Raw genomic sequence first — 19643 nt, 5'->3', positions numbered from 1 at the left:
TTCACTATTTACCTACCCTCTCGTAGAAAGTCTCATCACAATTAGAAATTTCGGTTCTCGTTCATTAGCACTTAAAACAGCCTAATGTTAATGGTAATTGGATAGAGCAAACAGACATCCTGCTTTTAGAGTGATAACTCATCCTGTGTGCATTACCGTTCTTCTCATAAGTACAGTATGGGTCTTGTACATTGTATCTGGTAAAAAAAAGGATAAAAAACCAGAAAACACTGTTTCTGAAAGCTAGAATAAAGATTTAACACATTGTCTTAAAAAAAATATAGCATTAAAAGTGAGAAATGCTGAGAGTGAGCAAATGGTTTTGTACATTTTTGCATCCATGCATGGTGGAATTCACTCACTCATCCCAGACTGGATTTGTTCCTCTGTTGTGCACTGTTCTGGACATAATGCTGCAGAAACTGATAAAGATAAATGGTGATAAAGAAGCAGCAGCAAAGATAGAAAAACTATGAAAGATGAGGTTCTTATATCCAAAATAGGGACCTGACTTTTAAGATAATGACACCAAATACAGATCAATAAAGGAGTAAATTAAACCTGAATTAGGTCCTGCAGTGAATCTGTGGGACTTTGGTCTTGTTTAGCTAATTCCAGCCAGCCTGAGGAAGCTGGGACAGGGTTTGTGTGAGCAAGAGTCTCCAAGCCAAGCCAAGGGTCCCAGCTGTATGCACTGCCCTGTTTCTCAGCCACAAAACCAGTGAAAAACGTGTGTTGGAGCCTCTGGAAAAGCAGGAATGCAGATGAACCACAGGGGCTGTGGGGCCAGAACCAGCTGGAAGAGTGGAATGGTCTCCCCAAGAACAAGATCTTTGCAAGCCAACAGCCAGGGCTGTGTCAGGACTAAACCCAACTGCTTGTTCAAAGACTGTGGAAGAGTCTTTGCTGTAACTGTGAAAATCCAAATTGCTCTGTTTTATTGTATAAACTCTTTTTTTTTTTTTCTTTCAGGTGTTACTCAGGAGCTACACACCCCTAAAACAGATGAGTATATTTCATTCATCCCGAAACTTCTCTAAACTCAGCTCTCCCTTATAAATAATAGCTTGTTTGTCTGATCAAACAGGACCATTTGGAGCACGTCCAGAACTGGGGATCAAAATCCACAGCTCTTGAGCACTGACTCATGCCTTGGGAAGTCTCCTACCCATGCTAAGAAACCATTCAGAGGCATAGCTGTCTAAACAGGCTAAATAGAATTTATTATTTTTAGTATAGCTTAATGCTCTTGTGTTTAGCCATTTTTCAAGTAAAATAGCTCTCTCTACAATAATTAAAGAACAGTAAATCCACATGCATGTGAGGAACAGTGCAAAGTTCGGTGTCCAGGATGATTTTGATTTATGATTAGTGTGAAAAATATTGTATATTTACTGTATAGTGTTTCAAAGAATAGCATATATATAGCACATATATTAAAAAGAAAAGTAAAAAGAGGGAGGACTGGGGAGAGAGAATTCTAAGTGTGTTCCAAGATAGAATTTTGAAATTGGATAATTTTAAAGCTTTTCTCTTTTTAAAGACAAAAACCCATTATATTAATACTCTCCAGCTGCACTACTCTCCAGAAAAGACACTTCTATAAATTTTATATATTTTCCATCCTGGACTTCCATTTCTGACATACAGCCCACATTCTCTTGATATGGAAAGATGGAAGGAAAAACAACATTTCTAAAAAATACCTTCTTTGTTACAGTTTCAATTCAGATTTAGTTTGGAGTTAGGCAAGACTTTGAACAAGGAGGTTCAAAAGCAGATATTAGTCACAAAATACCCCAGAGGACTGCTATATTTTTAGTATCTACGGAGGCATCTCCAGGGCAGGAGCTCTTCATTCTTTCTCAGTTTCCTGACCTCTTGATTGGGAGAGTAATCTCTACCCAACAGGATGTTTTTAATGAGAAGCATTAAAAACATCATGACTGTGAGAAAAATTGGGGTTTTTGGAAAAACACACAATGATATTGTATTTCAAACTAGGTCTTTATAAAGACTCTGTTCTTCCAATTCATTAGACATCTCTCTATTCACAAGACCTAAAAAATGATAATTACCCCTGACATGAAATTAGAGTTGAAAATTGAAAATATAAGCTTTAAATTAAGACTGCAGTACAGGAAAAGTTCAGTAATAAACAGAGAGTTTACCAAAAAAAAAAAAAAAAAGGTCTTTACAATAAAAGTTATAGAAGAAATAAAGTATTTCAGCAGAATTTTTAATTACATTTTTTCACAAAGTTTTCTGTAAAGGACCCACACCAAATTTTATCTCCAAAGACCAGTAGTGTTAACCAGTGATTGAATCTTTATATCAATTATATCCAAATTTCCCAGACTGCCTAAAAATATCAGTCATTAAACTTGATGTCAGCTAATCTAATTACATCTCCAGGAACAGAGATTTCTATTTATTTCTTTTGCCTTTTTCATCTTCATTTTTTATCCCTCTTAAACAGCAGTTTGGGTCCAGAAAGGGTAAGGACTCTGTCTAAAAACTGTACATGCACTTTCTCAGCTCTAAACAGGGAAATACATTCACAGGACACATAACTGCATTTTTTCTCCCCTGTATGGGGAGTTTGGACCCCATTTGCAACCTCTGACTCCAAAACCCTGCTACCTTTTCCTCCTGGTAGGCATTAACAAATAAACTTTGGTGCCTTTGTTCCATAGTGGCTGAAGTGTGCAGTTCATTGACCCAAATTAGTTAACTGTTAATTTTTGAGGGCAAATTGCACACTGAGGCTCATGCTTTCCATGAGGGTGAGACTAATTTTTTTTTTAAGCTGCCAAAATATTATTTCTAATTTTTAATGACCTTATAATGGGTTCAGCATACTCTGTTTCACATATTGAAGAGCAATAGCAAAATTAATCCACTGCTGCCCAGCATGTCTGATGCCAAAGCAGTTAAATTCACATTTTTTGGAAGTATTGAATACACCCATGGGTACAGTTGTACACATTTGTACAAGTTATTACCATAAATAAGAAAGAAATCATTGTAACAGTTGAGCTGACCTATGATCAAATTATCTGCTGGCAAACCCTACCATATATCAAATAACTTGCTTTTATTCTTTAGGAAAAGTGATGCTTGACAGAGGAGCAATGGATAAAATATTGGAAGAGAAATAACCAAAAATTCTCTGGCTTTACAAGAAGTAAAAATTGTGCTATTTTACAAAAATGTAGATTAAAAAAATATATAGCCTGGGAGGAAAAAAAAAAAAGAAAACCAAACCACTATGATCTTCCCTCATAAATCAAAACTGAATACACAGATCCCAGGGATGAGGAGCAGGTGGTAAAACGGCGTAAAAATCTCTTTTCTGTACTTCCAGGGAGAACTAATTTCAGGTTGAAAAGAATGGGTTATTTTTACTGCTGGTTTAGCCACATGGCTCCCAGGTACCAATTTTGTGCAGCATTATCCATTTTTACTGTGGGTCATTGGTTTCCTCTGCAGATCTCCTTGAGACCGACGGAACCGACACGCGTGGATTTTTCCAGTTGTGCTTTTGAGTGTGTAATGATGATTGGGCAGGTTATCTTTCCTTTAATCTGCACAAGACCTGGCACAGAGTGCAGGAATTTTATCCCCTGCTGCATAAAATGCTCCTCCAATCCCAGCACCTGAAAGAGATGCAGGCACTGATACCCCATAAATTGCCCATGTCCCACATTCCTCTAGGCCAGCCGTAGCTCTAAAAGCAAACCTGGCAGGCACAGGTAGCTCAGAAATATATGGACATAGGTGGAGATTTGGTGTAGAAAAGCTGATAGCTCAGAGTCACTTGAGAATAAGAGCCTTGTGCTGGAACAGAAAACCTCTTTCCCTTATCAACCTCCATGCTTCTCCAGCTTCTGCCCCAATTACATAAAATCATCGGATTTTTCTTAAATTTTTAGTATCTGCTCTAAATCTTGAGGCACATGTCCCAAGTCAAGACTTAATGGTCTCAAGACTAGCACGTGGAATACCCCTGAGAGCCAGGAGCTGGAATGTCACCGAGTCCCTGGACTAGGCAGCAGCACAAGAGCCCTCCTGCCATTGTCACAGAAGGCCCCCAGAGACAGCTCAAAACAGAAATTTCAGCTGCATTCAGACTCCCCGTTTTTCTGCACTTTTATTTATGTCTGTAAAGAGAGCACGGGATGGCTGCTGAGACGTTTGCAGTGCTACTGCCAAGGCAGGACTGTGCAGTCCTGGGACCAAGGTGTGAGAGTTAAATTCTTCTTGCTCATGGAAGGTAACGTTCAACCCTCAGACATGGGAAGGGAAAAGCATCACGACAAAACAGCCCAGGAGAGAGCAAAGCAAAGCAGTGCAAGGCTGAGCAAGCATTCTGCTTCCATGATCAGTGTGTTCAATCACACAGCACTGGAGAATTAAACAGTATTCAGGAGGCTGAGTGCACTGAATAGAAATTCATATCGAGTTCATTCTGTGCTATCAGACATGGTTTGTCACCACGCAAGGAAATGTATTTGAGCTACATGAAGGCTGATGCCTTATGTTTTTTAATAAAGTTGAGGACAGATTACAAACCTTTGCCTTCAGCCCCAGCAGTGGATGGAAGCTATTTCCTTTGACATACTGAATAACTTGCCTTTTTTGAAGTTACAATAAGATAATGTAAAAAGCTTTGAATACTGCACAATGTGAAGTGGTAAGGTGTTAAACTGCAGCATCTGAAAGAAAATACTGCTGGGTGGAAAAGAGATAGGACACTAGAGCAAAATAGACCAGCAGAATTAAATCCAAAATGACCAGGTGTTACCAGTCTAAGGGAAAGAATAGACTGATGTTTGGTCCTTTAATTATGGTTTCTTGGAAAGTTCTAACATTTTAATACAGTGCTCCTGGTTGCTATCTATGTACTAGGAAAAAAATCCAAAAAGCCAACCCTTCCAGAGCTGCCAAACCTTGGTTTCTCCTGGCCATGCTCCTGAGCCACCAGGTCTCTTCCCCTCACCAGTGGCCAAGGGCAGGCTGGCCCAGCACAGGACAGGGACACGTGTCCCTCCTTTCCCAGGTGCAGGAGGGATGCTGCAGGGGCTCAGCTGCACGGCATGGGCACCATCCTTCAAGGAGCCCGCTCTGGAGAACCCTCCCTATGAACAGTGGACATGGAAACTGAGTGAGGATAGGCATCAGGAGCACAGCTACTGACCCAGTGAAGGGAGTGGGAGATTTTTGTCCCCAGGAAGTTCACATCAGTATTGGGATAGAGGCAGGAAGGTTGGAGATGTCACGGGAATTATAAGGCATAGTTACTGACAAAAATCTACTAATCCCTTGAGGCACCAAGTATTTTGAGACCTTTGGTATGAGTTATATCCAGTCTGTCTAAAACTCACAAAGCTTAGAGGCACAGCTCCCTCCCAGAGGCATCTGTTTTGTTTTGGAGTTTTCCTTTTTACTATTGCACAGGCTTTCATTTAATTTCTTAATTTCAGCCAGTGTTGATGCTCTCCTAAGAGCTTTGGAATACTGCAAAGAAAGACTTTGCAGAAGCAGCTTTCAGAAAGCCATTTAAAGATCTTTATCCATCTCAGTGGAGCTGGCATCCTCCCACCACAAAGCTTTCCAAACACAAACACGTGTGTTTTTATGGTGTCTCAGAAGGGGCAGGCCAGCCTCCAGGGCTGGCTCCTCGCAGCACTGAGGAGGCTGCACAGCAGATGTAGGGAGCTAAATCAATCCAGTTGATTCCTGAGCAGTGTCATGGCTGTAAAATCCTCCACGAGGAACAACGTGGAAAGCAGTTGTATTTGTGCATTCATCATGCATGCTGTGACAAATGACAGCTTTATGGTTAAATGCACTTGAATGGAAGGTTAGGGTTCATCTCTCTCCTCTGCCCTAGACTTCATATATCACCCCAGGTAAAACTAGGACTCAAATAATACCTTGAACAGCAGATTTGCTTTCCCCTGCCTTGTATTTTCAAGTGTGTAGTAGCAATTCTTCCCAAGCATGTCTCTTTAGATTAGGCACGTACGCCCGGAGGTTTGCTTGGGGCTTGGAGCAAGGGAGGACTCAGGGCTGGCAGGGACCCTGGCACTGCAGTGAAAGCAAAACCAGGAGCACAGAGAGCAGGCAGCACCTGAGCTGAGGCCAGCCCCAGTGAGGATGGCATTGTGCTGTCCCTTTCTGGTGCTGAGCACTTCCCTGGGTCAGAGCTCCTCCAAGAAACCAGGCCCTTACACTGTTTCAGAACTAAGATTTAATTAAGGCATTGACAGTTCCTGTGGCATTAGACAGATAACAGACGTATTTTCTTGTTTAAATGTGAGTTTCAAAATACCCATAAATCTGTGAGAGGTAAGCACACGTATTCTGTGCATGCCACGAGGAATGCAATGGCCAGTAAGTTAAGGCTGAATTAACTGAAACAGTAAAATCATTAAACCAAAATGCTTCTGCCATTCTTGAAATACAGGTGAGATTCTTTTATGAAACCTATGAACCTTTATGAAACTTAATACAAGCTCTCATGAAAATCAGAAGTCAGTGAAAAGATGGGGATATTTTCTAGCTGACCATTTAGCACTTTGAGAGGTTGTTTGTGTCTCCTCTCCATTATCTTTGCATGTTATGAACAAATGTATTTCTTACATTCAGAGGTTCATCAGTTCCTTATTCAGTCATGTTTATATAGCCCTCAAAAAACTAAAGAACTGTGCATGTCAAGTACATGAAGATTTCTAGGAAGAGTGACCTTTCATGGAGCTGCTCATTCCTTGATGGATAAAATAAATTCTGAATTTATTTTTTCCCAGCATGGTGAAGATAAGGTGGGTGCTGGATAATGATTACACAGAGCCTGGGCTCCAGTAGCACTGTGGGCATGATGGCAGCTGCAGGATGCAGAGGTACTGCACATGATGTGTAGATTGTGAAAAAAAGAGTTTTGTGGAGTTTTATACCTCTTTCCCTGTGTACTAAAAGAAAGGATTTATTTAATAGACTGGGTATTCTTTAAATGGATAGCATTGTACCTTGAAAGTATAATCTACTTAAATGGATTGAAACTATGCTGTCTCCCTGGTAGCTCCCATCCCAGAGAGGTTTCTCAGAGGCCTTGTGTTCATTTTGCACACACAGCTGTCAGGCAGATTTTGCTGCTTTACTTCCAACAGTTAACCAAATGCCACATTTCTCCACTAGTAACAGCAGCTGCAGTTTGGCATATTGAACAGATATCAGAGAGAGACAAAAACCACACTCCAGGAAAGCACAGCACTGTCTTCAACTAACAGTACTTACCACAAAAAAAATAATAGAACTTGAGTTAAATGGAGGTATAATTCAGCCAAAAGAAAAAATGTATTGGCTAGAAAAGATTGTAAGAAACAATCTGGGCATCGATTATCTGTGGCACAAACAGCTTAGGGGAGAAGAGAGTCCTGAGTCAGTATTTCCCATGTTTATCTCTGCTGAATTCCTTTAGTAGTGTAATAGAAAGTTTCTGGGTGGCTCATACCCCTCTTCAGCAAGTGTTTCCATTTCTCCTTTTTGTTTTTGTTTTAAATTGTGGGGGTTTCCCCCTTTTGTTTTTATCTTCTCTGATGCTGTTATTCCTCTTTCTCCATCTCCTCTCTTGTACATTTATTTTCTTGTTGGCAGTTCTCTTACTCCCTTTCCCAATGCATTTATTTTTCCAGGTATTTTCCCCTCTCCTGTTTTATTTCAGAGATGCTGGAGATGTAGGCAGGTCTGCCAAAGCTCAGGGCAGAGCTGCTCCTTGCTGGGTTGAAAAAAGGGCTGAAGAGAGCTGCCTGGATTGTGATTCTCTCACCTGCTCCTTGTCAGCTGTTTCTCCTGGGTGAGGAGGGGTGCAGAGCTCACTGGGCGAGGGGCAGCGTGCGAGAAGCCCACACGGAGGCCCAGACCCAGGTCCAAAAGCTTTTCACAGACATAAACTGGGAACCATCCATGACTGGTCTCCTGGTAAAAGGAGGCAGCAGTTGCCAGGTCTGGGAATTTGGAGCATTTGGAATAATTTTTCCGACATGCTGCTCTTCAGGCTAATTATTTCATGTTTTTCATCCACAGATGAAGGTCATTTGATGCACTGAGCCATCATCCAGGGGCCTGGGGGCTTTGGAGTGGGAATTGCCCATTATGAACATCAGCTGTGGTTCTTCCCAATTATGCTAATGTTCTAGCCCTAAGAGAGACCTAAAGAAACAAAACTTGCCAGATTATAGGGGATTGTATCACTCGGAGGCTCTGACAGGCACCAGTTGGATCAGCCAGCAGGCAGTGGAGCTCCCACGATCCAGGATTAATCAGCCAGAGCTCAGCCCCTGGAAAACCCCTGCAAAGCAGAAATTGCCAACCAACTTCTCCTTCAGCCCATCAATATCCCTGAGGCTTTAACAGTTATCCTGCTTCAATAAAAAGGCAAAGCTATTAGTAGAAATCTCCACATGGAAATTCTTTGTGCCTGATTCCATTTCCTAATGCAACAGCTTTGCAGAGTCTCCACACGAGCAGGTCTATTTGATCAAAATCTTGCATTTTTCAGGATGGAAAAAATGCAAAATGCAGGAAGATATTTGTCCATTGAGAGTATAAAAGAACCAAAAAAAAAAAAATAGCATTTCATTGACCTTCAAGGGTTTTGGAACAACCATTCCTGTGGCCAGAGACAGGCAGTGTGAATGTGACTGTGTATCTGCACAGGTTCTGGTGCTGAAAAACACCAGTGTGCTCAAGCTGGCCCTCAGAGCAGAGGATCCCTGCATCACCATCCAGTGGCTGCTCACAGCTCTGTGGTGACAGGCTGTGGCAGCAATGGGTGAAGAAAAAGATTCAGTACATGGTTTACTGATCTGTGGTGAAATGGTTAATTTTTGTGAGTTTCACTGCACATTCATTACCAGGCAATTTGACTGGAAATTTAATAGGATTATTTTTGACTGCTGAGGTTAATGGTATTACCTGTTTGGCTTTTATGAAATCCCCATAATTTAGCAATATTTATCTAAGTCACCATAAAAGTATAGAAATTGATAGTAAAATTACAGACAGCTGGGCACAGGAGGAAATGAAACAAATTAAACCAAACCCATGCTCTTAGGAAAATACAAATGCCAAATTAAGTATGTTAGGCTAACAGTTTAAATAATCCAATTTAACACTAATAAAGGTACTTTAGACCTAAGTTCTGCTTGATTTTCTGTATGAGTGTGCAGAGGAAAATAACAGTGGAGAGGTAGAGAGCCTGGGCCCAACAGGGGTACAAGGGAATGGGCACTTGGACACCTGGAACTTTCCATGTTCTTTTCACATATTCCTAACAGATTCCCAATAAAGTATGGCTGCACAGGTTTTGTCCAGGAGAACTGCTAAGGGACAGCATTTATAATGGAAAAGTATATAGAGCAACAAATGATTTTGGTGGTTTTTAAGGCTTTGTTTGATTACTGTAATATTGCTAATTGGTTTCTGGTTTACACAGAGAGTTAGAGGCTGTTTAACTCAGAAGTTTGCACCCCTGTCTCATGGCTGCATCTCTGTTTGAAAGTGATGATTCAGAAAATTCTTTTTCATGACAAAGTCATTATTTAGATGGAGGGTCCAATTTATTTGTCCCTTAATTTCTTCTGATATGGGCAAGCCATTTGAATAGAATACTTGTAGGATTTCCATTGTGGTGCCACTTGGTGAATTTTATTCAATGGCTGTTCAGACAAAGTGCAATGCATATAAATCTTCCATTCCCACAAGCGGAATTGAAAGAAAAGGAAATTGCTTTTCAAGTTTTGAGAGCTTTGTTTCACAGTACAGTACATAGGTACAGTATGTGGCCAGGAAACAAAAGTCTAAATATAAGAGAATAGAAAAGAAATATAAAAGAGAATTGTTACATGGCATACATCAGAAGATGTCAACAGCTGTCCCAAAAAGCAAAATAATTGAATAGGACTATCACCCACCAAGGATGATGATGCTGTAGCTTTCATGTAAGATGCAATTCCCGAAGATCCCTGACTCTTTTGGTTGTATGTAAGTGTTTTATGCCTTTGTCTGTACTTTCATGTAGCTGTGCCACTCTTCATCTCTTGCTGTTTACATCTCTAATGGATACAGGAATGCCCTCACAGGAAGGCATGCAAGAAAAGGAGGCTAATGGAAAAGGTGCTTCATACAGAGGCCCACAGTGATTGCCAGGGTGTGAAACCATTCCAACATTCCCCTTTGGACACGGGATTTCACAGACATCAGCAGAGCAGGTCACTCAAGGTATGTTCATGAAGAGGATTTTACTGTAAGCACCTTGGATTCAGAGCCTCGTGAGTGCAGCTCTCCTGAGGACCTTTGGCAGATTTACAACTGAGAAAAGCTCTGTGTGTTGACTTGGTGGGGAAAACAACAAACAAACCCATGTATTGGCATTTCTGCATAAATGTTAATGAAAACATGTTCACCTCTAGAGCTGTGACACTTGGGGAATTCCTAGGGTGCAATAGCACAAGGAAAAGGGTAGTGACACTTAACTGTAGGGACATTTATTTCCTATCACAAGATTGTACATCCAAGGCTCATTCTATGGCTGAACTCCTAGAGATAAAGATGAACGTTCCCTTGTTTAGGCTAAATTTAAGATTAAGGAAGGAAAATTATTCCTTTTAACTGGGGTTTTTTTAAGAGCTGGTTTATTGAGAGGTTTGTTAGACTTCATGATTCTGAAGAAGAAATAGCAATACAGTTCTGTGCCTGGGAAAATATTACCTGTATGCTGGCAAGTGCTCCAGAGCTGGGTCTATGGGACTTTCCTGGCCAATGCCAAGCTGGAAAAACACCTTTTCTTCTCCTCCTGCTGGAATTCCAGCAGCGAGAAGAAGGAAGGGTAAGACAGGAAAGTTCAAGTCTGGAAGGGAGACACTCTTTAAGTTCAGATGGGTTCTGGGAGATACAGAAAGTGTCCCTTGACCAGACAAAGGGACAATGGAAAGTACAAAGCCAGGAAATTGGAAACATTCCAGTTTATACTGTCCTTGTGCCACTGGAAATCCCTGTGTTTTGGTTTCCAGCAGTGAGCAGGACATGCAAACTGGGCCCCTTCCAGCTGAAGTTAAACTGAAAGGTGTGCTCTGCTCGCTCCCCACAGGACCAGGCTAGAAGCTGCCCAAAGCAAAATCCCCTAAAATGTGCTCCTAAAATGTGGATTCCAACCACCAGCTGCACGCCAGCTCCTGCCATCCTCAGAGCTGCCCCTTTGGGCTGCACTCATTTGCCAACCTCAGCACAGTGCCAGAGACCAGGGCTCCCTGGGACACGGGAATGGGAGGATGCTCAAGGTCGACATCGGAGACTTTGCTGACTAAGAGACCTGGAAGGGTGATGCCTGGTGAAGCATCAAAATAACAACACAAAGGCTTGATCTCTCCTCAGCCAGGGGAAAAGAATAAAATGTAGTAGAGGAACTGGAGTGAAAGGAAAGAGCTGATGGCCTGGCACAAAGGTGAAGAGAGACAGGGAGGGGAAGGCTGAAACAAAAAAGAACCCAGACACTGTAGCTTGAAACTGTGCTTGTTTTACATCACAGCAAGTGTTATATCAAACATCTCCTTTTATGCCAAAGCAAAATATGAACTCTTTCCAAAAGCTCTTGCCCTATAATGGAGTTTGTTTCAAGTATTTTTAAAATAATGCTGAAATGCTTGGGGTTTCCCTGTGACCAGTGGGGAGTTAGTTAGACCTAATAGTTAGGTCTCTTAGAATTCTGGTTAGCATGCACATTTTATCACAGCTATTTTAATAAAACATCTGTGTGTGATGTCATTACTAATGTGTCATTATCTAATGACTTGCTTTTTCAATCATGATAGGTCCCAGGTTTGTGACATGCTCCTGAGAGTTAAACAGAAAATAAATATTCCAGTTCTTACCTGCTGCCCTTCCAAATAGAGCTGGAAGCAGTAAATAGTCTCATCTGTATCTGATCTGATTTGCATTGCTGAGAAAGTAAATCCTATGAGAGAGACAGCTAAGCAAAAAAGATGTGCTACTTTCTTTTTGTTCAATGTTATTCCACGTTGGATGAGGATATACTGTGCCACATCTTCCATTTAATTACCCTCCTCAGTTTCTCTGCTCCCAGATATTTTCATCCAAGGTCCTAGAAGTGGTTACAGGTCTACAATGTCATGCCTGAATATTAATGGACTAAGCTACAGGATAATGGGATACTTCCCCCATGTCTTGGAATGAACAAGGAAACCAGTGAGTTTACAAGCATCAGCTGAGAAAAAACAAAGTTGGACAGCACCCAAGCAGAGCTGCACAGGAGGAGGAGGAGGTGCAGCGCCAAGCACATCAGGAGGTGAGGTTTAGCTCAACCAGGTGACAAGTTGAAGGATTCAGGACACTGGATGGAGATGAACTGAGACTGAGGAGCAGATCCTCCTGTGTTCAGCATCCAGTAATGTGTACAGGATGCTGGTGAGCTGCTTTGGTCCCTGGGGATTCCAGGAGAACCCTGACTCAGGCCATGGCCTCCTGCCAGGGCAGAGCTCAGCCTGCCTGGCCCCAGTGGACTGTGGCTGCTCCCAGGCTGCAGAGGTACCCTGCTGCTGGTAGCTGAGGGACGAGAGTGGGACTGGGCACACATCAGGACCCCAAGGAGTCACACCCCCGTGGTTCACTGTCCCATGGCAGCTCCGTCCATCACATCCCTTCAGTCTTATTGCCTAGAGGTCTCGATTCAATAAAGGCAGCAAAGAAGAAAGCCATGGTTCCTTAGTCTCTGAATTACTGCTGGTAGAGGTGCAAATGGAAAAGATTTCTTTACATAATTAGGTTATTTTCCAAAAAGTTCCCAAAAATCAAGAATTTTGCACATGAGAGCAGCTGAACTTGTGTATTCCTCCCATGGCCAATCTTTACAGACTCCCAGCTAGGAAGATTTCTAGCAAGGACTGGATAAGAATTTGCACAGCCAGATTTCAAACCTTTTTTAGTGCTTTGATGCCAGCCATCAGGGACTGGTCTCCACTCCCTCCCCTTTTCCCACAGCAATGTGGCTTTGCACTCCCCGTCCCAGCTGTTGTGCTCAAGGCCTTGCGCTCTGCTCAGCTGCCTGCCTGCAAGTTTGGGAGCGAGAGGCACCGCTTTGCTGAGCAGCAGTGAGGAAAGCTCTCCCCCCAGGAGGATTCCTGATGGGAGAGCCTCACTGCAGGACACCTGGATATATCTGTACCCCAGTCAAAACCCAGGCTTAGTTACTGCTATGTGCAATACTGTAACGTGTAAAAAGAAATGACATATAAAATATTGTACAAGCATGTGGAAGTGCTGCACTCAGAGTGCTTCTTTAAAACTTCAGAAGGCTCCAAGCACCAGCACCTTGTTATTTAAAAGTCCCTCATACCTTTGTTATGTCCCTCCCATGGGCAGCTTTGGCTCTGTCTCTCCTTCTTCTCTCTTCCTTCTGCAGTTCCAGCTCACTCCTTCCTGTCCCTAGCACGGCTGTCTAATCCTGTCTGTCCCTTGTACAGCAGCTTTCCTTATCCTGTCCTTTGCTTCTGTCCCTTTCTCCTCACAGCAGACCCCAGCTGAGCTCCCTCCCAGCCAGCTCACTCTGTCACACCTTCAGCTGGGAGGGCAAGGCTGTTCCACTCTTGGGTAATTAATACAGCTATAATATATCAGGGCTAAGATTGCCTTCAGCACTCTCTTTGTCTCCCCACACAAGCAAAATAACGAAAAAGTTAAACTTACCAAAAATACAGAGGCAATATTTATGTGATTCTCATGCCAAAAGTGCATGGATGCCGTGCCCACCAGAACCCTGGAAATATCAAGAAAAATAATATCATTTGTGTTTGTTTACCAAACAGTTTAGATTTATCCAGTTCCAGAGATTTTTTTTTCCTTTTTCATCAAGAGCACATTAAGGGAGGAGCACATTCACAGTGTGCTGTTACAACATTCACCCTAATAGGGCAAAGGAAGCTACAGTAAACTGATTAGGGAATTCACCATTCAGTGCTTGCCTCAAGTGCTGCATCCATCTTTTACTGATTAATAACGAAGCATTAATGAAAATGTTTCTGTGTCTCCACGCTCCCACCAATTAAACGTAGTGCAGACAAAAAACATACAGCCTTTGGAAATTTTTATTTGTTTCACTTGCCAAACAAGCAGTAGAGTAATTCTTTACTGGGAATATTGGTAAAACAAGATCTGCATTTAGGGGTTTCAGACTGGTAAAGATGGATTCTTAAGCTGACATTTAAGAATCACTGACTCTCACATTAGCAATCAAGAAATCAACAATGTTTAGAAGAAATATAATTAGCTCAGCATGCTCTGCTAGAAACCAACACTGTAGCTATCATCTGCACCAAGTGCCAGGAGAAAAGAAATGGGGAATTTGTTTTCCATTGAAATACATTATATTTTACTTTATTAAGGCCATGAGAGCTTGAGACATTAATATTTCTGAGAAACTGCTGGAGCCAGCTTAGATCAGGGTGGATTTTTCTCCATTAACTGAGCGAATTCTGGGAAAGCAATCTGTCTTTCTCTTGCTTGGTCTGTACTAAACGCATTGCCATGACACTGGGCGAGACAGCCAGGCAGGATGTATGCGAGGTTATTAATGTGTTTTCATTTCATTTATGTACAGAAGTTACTGAGATTGTGTTTGAGACGTAATTGCATTAGGCTTTATCTAAATTGACCTTCTTATTCTAGACTTAAGTGGGGAGGATGTCAAGCAAAAGCCAGTACTTCTGGATCCACAGAGCCTACAGGTAGGGAGAGAGGAGTAGTTGGAATCAAAGTAGTAAATATTTACTCTAAGCCAGTCAGCACTGGTAGGGCTTTAATGTGACCACTGCTTTGAAACCTGTCTGAGTGCATGGTGGTCTCAGACCACTGCAGGACTGAAAGCTGCCACCCTTCCTGGGTTTCTTAGCACAGAAGGTGTGGATTAAATCCTAAATGTGTTTGGGAACTGAACTGGGCACGCAAAGCTGATGCTCCAGTATACAACGTGGGATGACCATTAGCTCCTGCTGTACTGCTCCAAGCAAAAAGGGGCCTTAAGTTCCTCTCTGTCTATCACTTTAACACTTCTCACAAGTATCTTTAGCGCATTTGGAACTGGAGAGAGAGCTGAAGCATGAAATCACACTTCCTTAACTTGCTCAGTGCCAACACCACGCTTTTCTCAGCAGGGAATAAGGAAGTAACACCCTCCATGCCCTTGGACCTTGTCAGCACTGAAGGCTCTGTCCCTGCAAAAACCACGGGGTGCAGGTCCCAGGGGAAACAGGTCACCCATCACTTGCTGCCAAAGCCCCACTTCAGCCAGCAGGTACCGAGAGAGTGAGAGGTCTGTGGATAAAAATTTCATAGGACAAGGGACTGACAAAGAGTTTTCTAAAATAGGCAAGAAATATGAGAAGCGCTGGGTTGGAGAAGAGTGACAGGAACAGGAAATGTGCATTTTCAGGAGGAGGACAGGGACAGAAGTTGCAGTGAGTGCTGTGGTGCTCAGACTGAGAGCCAGTGTTCCTAGGTGGTCAGATAAATAGCAATGCATTAGTTTTAAAACTCTGCTCTGAAATGTCACCTTCATCTCCATTGATCTCTATTACCAAGCAGGTCCTTCACTGTCACTTGTGACAAAAGGCATTAGTCAATGAAAAGCTCTAAATAACTTGAGGAAGACAAGAAAGCTCTTTTCTCTTAGCCACACAAAATAACATTAGAAAAAAAAGGCTAAGAAAGTAGGGCACTGAAAAAAAGCGTCTTGTACTGAAACTAAAAATTGAAATATTCTATTCTAATCCTGTCACATTTATCAAAAATATTTGGTGGTAGGGCTATTTTTTCTCCTCTAGAAAGGATGTTTCTGTCAATGAGGAAATAGCCTAGTGAAATGTTCTTAATATTTAATCCCCACACTACACCAACAGCTACACCAACCAGGACACAAATCTACTGCAAGACTGAGAGTTATCCAGGACGTCCCAAGGCTGAAGTTGCATTTGAACCACAGAACCATGTCCACTGAAGCACTGAGAGAGAGCTGGTGGCTGGCAGACAGGGACCATCCAGGTGACTTCAGCAGTCTCCTCACACTGCGTGTCCTCTGTCCCCTCTTACTGAAACTCAATCCACGCTCCCTGGCATCTCTGCTGCTGCAGGACAGGATATTCCCCCAGCAGGTAACCAGTAGGATGTGCTGCTCCTCTGGGTGCCTGTGAGCACACCCCTGATTTTAGGATAAGCATCCTTCTGGTTTGTGCCTCAAGCTGTGTGTGCCTGCCCACCTCAAACCCAAGCACTCATCCACCTTTCATGGAACAGACAGAAATTGTATTCTGGGTGAGACCAGCTCAAAGGCTTGCTCACGAATCACACCCTGGAGCTCTGAGCTTGGGAAATGGATCAGTGGTGTTTAAGCACAGCTGCTTACAGCGGGCCAGAGGGACTGTTTAAATTCATCCAAATGCAAAGTTAGTGCTCTGTTTTCCTGCCCTGACAGTCCCTTGCAGTATTTGTTCTCTGAGCAAGACTTGTTGCTCCAGGTGGTCGGTTTTGTGCTTGGTGTTCAGTCCAGCACACACTGTCAGCAGCAGCAGGGTGAGCCATTGTGGTGTCCGAGCACTTCAGTGCCTCTGCCTGCAGTCAGCCTCCCTTGGGCTGTGCTCCTCCAGCCACCTTAGCTGTGGGCTACCTGTCTGCCACTGTGCAGACCATGCCACCATTTGGGGGGCGTATGAGGTGGAAACTGCATTTTAGCAGAGCAGTTGTCCATGAGGACAGGTAGGTGGGCTTAGGCAATGATTCGGAAAGCTGGTTGCAGCAATTCCTGTGATCCTTTTGGACAGGCACAGCTACATTGGAAAAAGACTCAAACAACCAAACCAAAAAACCCCCACAATCAGTTTTGGTGACATTTTTGTCATTGCTTTATGCCTGTGTGATGAGCTGAGAGCAATGGCCCTGCTGAAACCACTAACATATCCACGAACTGCCATCACATCCATCTGTCAGAGCTCCGTGTTTCAGAAGCTGCCACCAGAGCAGAGTTTCCAGGGAAATGCTGTTTCTCTGTTCCTCCCTTAAATCTTAAACTGAAGGCAGCCGAAGGTGGCTGTAAATCCCCCTGGTGCTGTCCAGCCAGAGGGACATCTCCACACAGCTGAAGGCTGAGGCACAGTTCAAAGCAGAGCTTTCTGCAGCCCCGAGACTGATTTGCTCTGCTGACACATCCTTCACAGCAGAGAAGAGAAACAGAAGCCAGAAGAAGATGTTACGAGGGAGGGTGTGCGTGTGCTGGCTCCACATCACCCAGTGGGATGCAAAGGGAAGGTCTGGGCTCCCTGGGGTCTCCCCAGCATCACCACTCTGCCCTACAGCTCTTCTTAGATCACTCCTGTGCCCCTATACTCTGCAGCATAAGTGTTCAACTACAGCTTTTGTTCCTTGTTTTCCATAAATATTGCAGTAATTAGCTGAATTTAATTACAGTTATCATGAAATAACAAGCATTAATCAGATTCTAGTAGCAGCTGTATTTTGCTCTTTTGAAAGCGAGAAACTATTTTAAAACTATTTCATTAAAAGCATAAAATTATTTTAAAATCAAAGCAAAAAGCATTCTATATATAGAGTGGCATTATTCCAGTGCACACAAACACCTCAAAATAAAATTTAAAAAGCTATCTTGGTGAGATGAACCTCTTACAGGGACAAAATCTAAAGAAACATTTAGCTGGACAGTGCACTGGACCTAAAAGGGACACAGAGAGAACAACATAAAATACAACAGTTTTCTCATCTCTTCTATTTAGGTTGCTGACACGTTCTTTCTGTAAAGATGCCCATCTAATTACAGCATCATAAAGTTCTTTAAATGTGCATAAATTGCTCTAATTCACACATCAGCTCCTCCTTTGCATTGCAAGAAACATGTCAGAGCAACGCGGATCAAGCCCTGTACAGATTAAAAGCAGTTTGCTGTTGAGATGCTCTGCTCATCAGCTTTCCATTTTCCCTCCTCCTCAGTGGGATCCATCTGGGCTCAGCCACAAAAGGGCAGCAGTGCTGTGGGAGGCTCCCACCTGCAGAGCCCTGAGGGTGGTGGGCACGACAAGGAGTCTCCAGGGGGTTCAGGGAAGTGCCTGCACTCATCACACCCAGCAGGGTTTGTTACCTGCTCCTGCACAGCTCCTGCAGCCCTGGCATTCTCCTGGGAGGTTTCAAATTACAGATGTGTGAATGACTCCTGATTTAGGCTCAAAATTAAGATACTGCACAGCATCTGGAGCATCAGTTAATTCACTGTTATTCTCAAGAGTTAGGACTTAGATCCCATTTTTGCCTTCTAAAACTGATTATCTCATCTTAATCGAGCACCCCTTCCAAGCTGAAGGTACCGTTCAATAGTTTGATACCACTATTGCTACTCATGATTAGAAAACGTTCCAGAGACAGTGCAGCAGTCCCAGAAAGATGTGTGGTATCATGCAGGGCCTGGGCAGGTACCTCACAGCAGTGGAACACGTGGGTGCTGCACCCCACACACGCACACCCGGGTGCCCCTCACTCGTGGTGCGGCCCCAGGAGCACAGCAGCCTGCAGGGGCTCTGCCTCTGCACACACAGCCCAGCCCACCCCTCTGCTGCTCCACAGGACTGCAGAAGCGTCTTAACAACTAGCTGGTTCCCCTGCAAGCTGAAGTGACCTATAAAATGTGTCAAGGCAGGGTTGCAGTGCTTTATGGACAGGCAGTCTGGGGCACGAGGCCAAGGGAAGTTATGGCTTTGCATAACTCTGAAGCTGTAAAACAGCTTACACAGATTGCTGTTTTAACACTGCTACTTTTGACTCTCATCCTGCCTTTGAAACCAATCCTGCTGCTTTCTAGAGCTCCTCAGGAAAAACATCCCAAGTTGTAACATATTTCATAAGTGCAGAGATATTAAAATGGGACGTATCAAGTCCCTTCTTATCCCAGATGAAGAAACTTCCTGTGATTCTTCACCACAATGACACAGAAAGAGAAATACTTGTCATTATCAGATGAATACCTTGAAGCAACATAAGCAATATAAAGTCCCTTCCAAGTTAGAAGCTAAAGTTTAAATCATACTTCAGGAGCTCCTATAATACATTCATTCCTCCAGGCCACACACTTGCATTAACAGTTTTCTGTTTCTAACTCCTGAGACACTGTGGAGAGCACTTTGCACTTATTTCCTCCCTTTCTTGACAAATGAGCCCACCCCTTAAAGATAAATTTGAGAGACAGCTCTGTCTTCCCAAAATCCAGTTATTAGCTTCTATACATACTTCTTAGAGACTACTAAACACCATAAATACTCGCTGGGGACACAGGTGGCTTTGGCGAGGGACAGAAAGCACATGCAACAAAATCTGCACAGATCTGGGGGCTGGGACTAGGTGACCTTTAAAGTCCCTTCCCTCCCAAGACATTCTGTGATTCCAGGATTCCCTTCTGTGATTCCAGCCAGGGAACCTGCCTGCATTGGATCACGTTTGCACAGGGAAAGGGAGGGGGGCATTAAATCTCTCTGACTTCAAAGGCAAGAGGGAAAGGGCGTATACACACCCTTCCA

The 19643-nt window shown here is 43.1% G+C and overlaps 1 long non-coding RNA gene across 1 annotated transcript; it reads left to right on the top strand.

Annotated features, from left to right (window-relative positions):
* The first annotated feature begins 1581 nt into the window (after positions 1 to 1581).
* Positions 1582 to 13757, top strand: LOC134554918 (uncharacterized). The gene is made up of 3 exons (XR_010081345.1): positions 1582 to 6905; positions 10132 to 10284; positions 11874 to 13757. It is a non-coding gene; the product is annotated as an uncharacterized LOC134554918 (long non-coding RNA).
* The last annotated feature ends 5886 nt before the right edge of the window (positions 13758 to 19643 follow it).

This window comes from Prinia subflava, chromosome 9, assembly GCF_021018805.1.
Source record: "Prinia subflava isolate CZ2003 ecotype Zambia chromosome 9, Cam_Psub_1.2, whole genome shotgun sequence".
NCBI lineage: Eukaryota > Metazoa > Chordata > Aves > Passeriformes > Cisticolidae > Prinia > Prinia subflava.
This window is presented reverse-complemented; position numbering and strand designations above follow the sequence as displayed.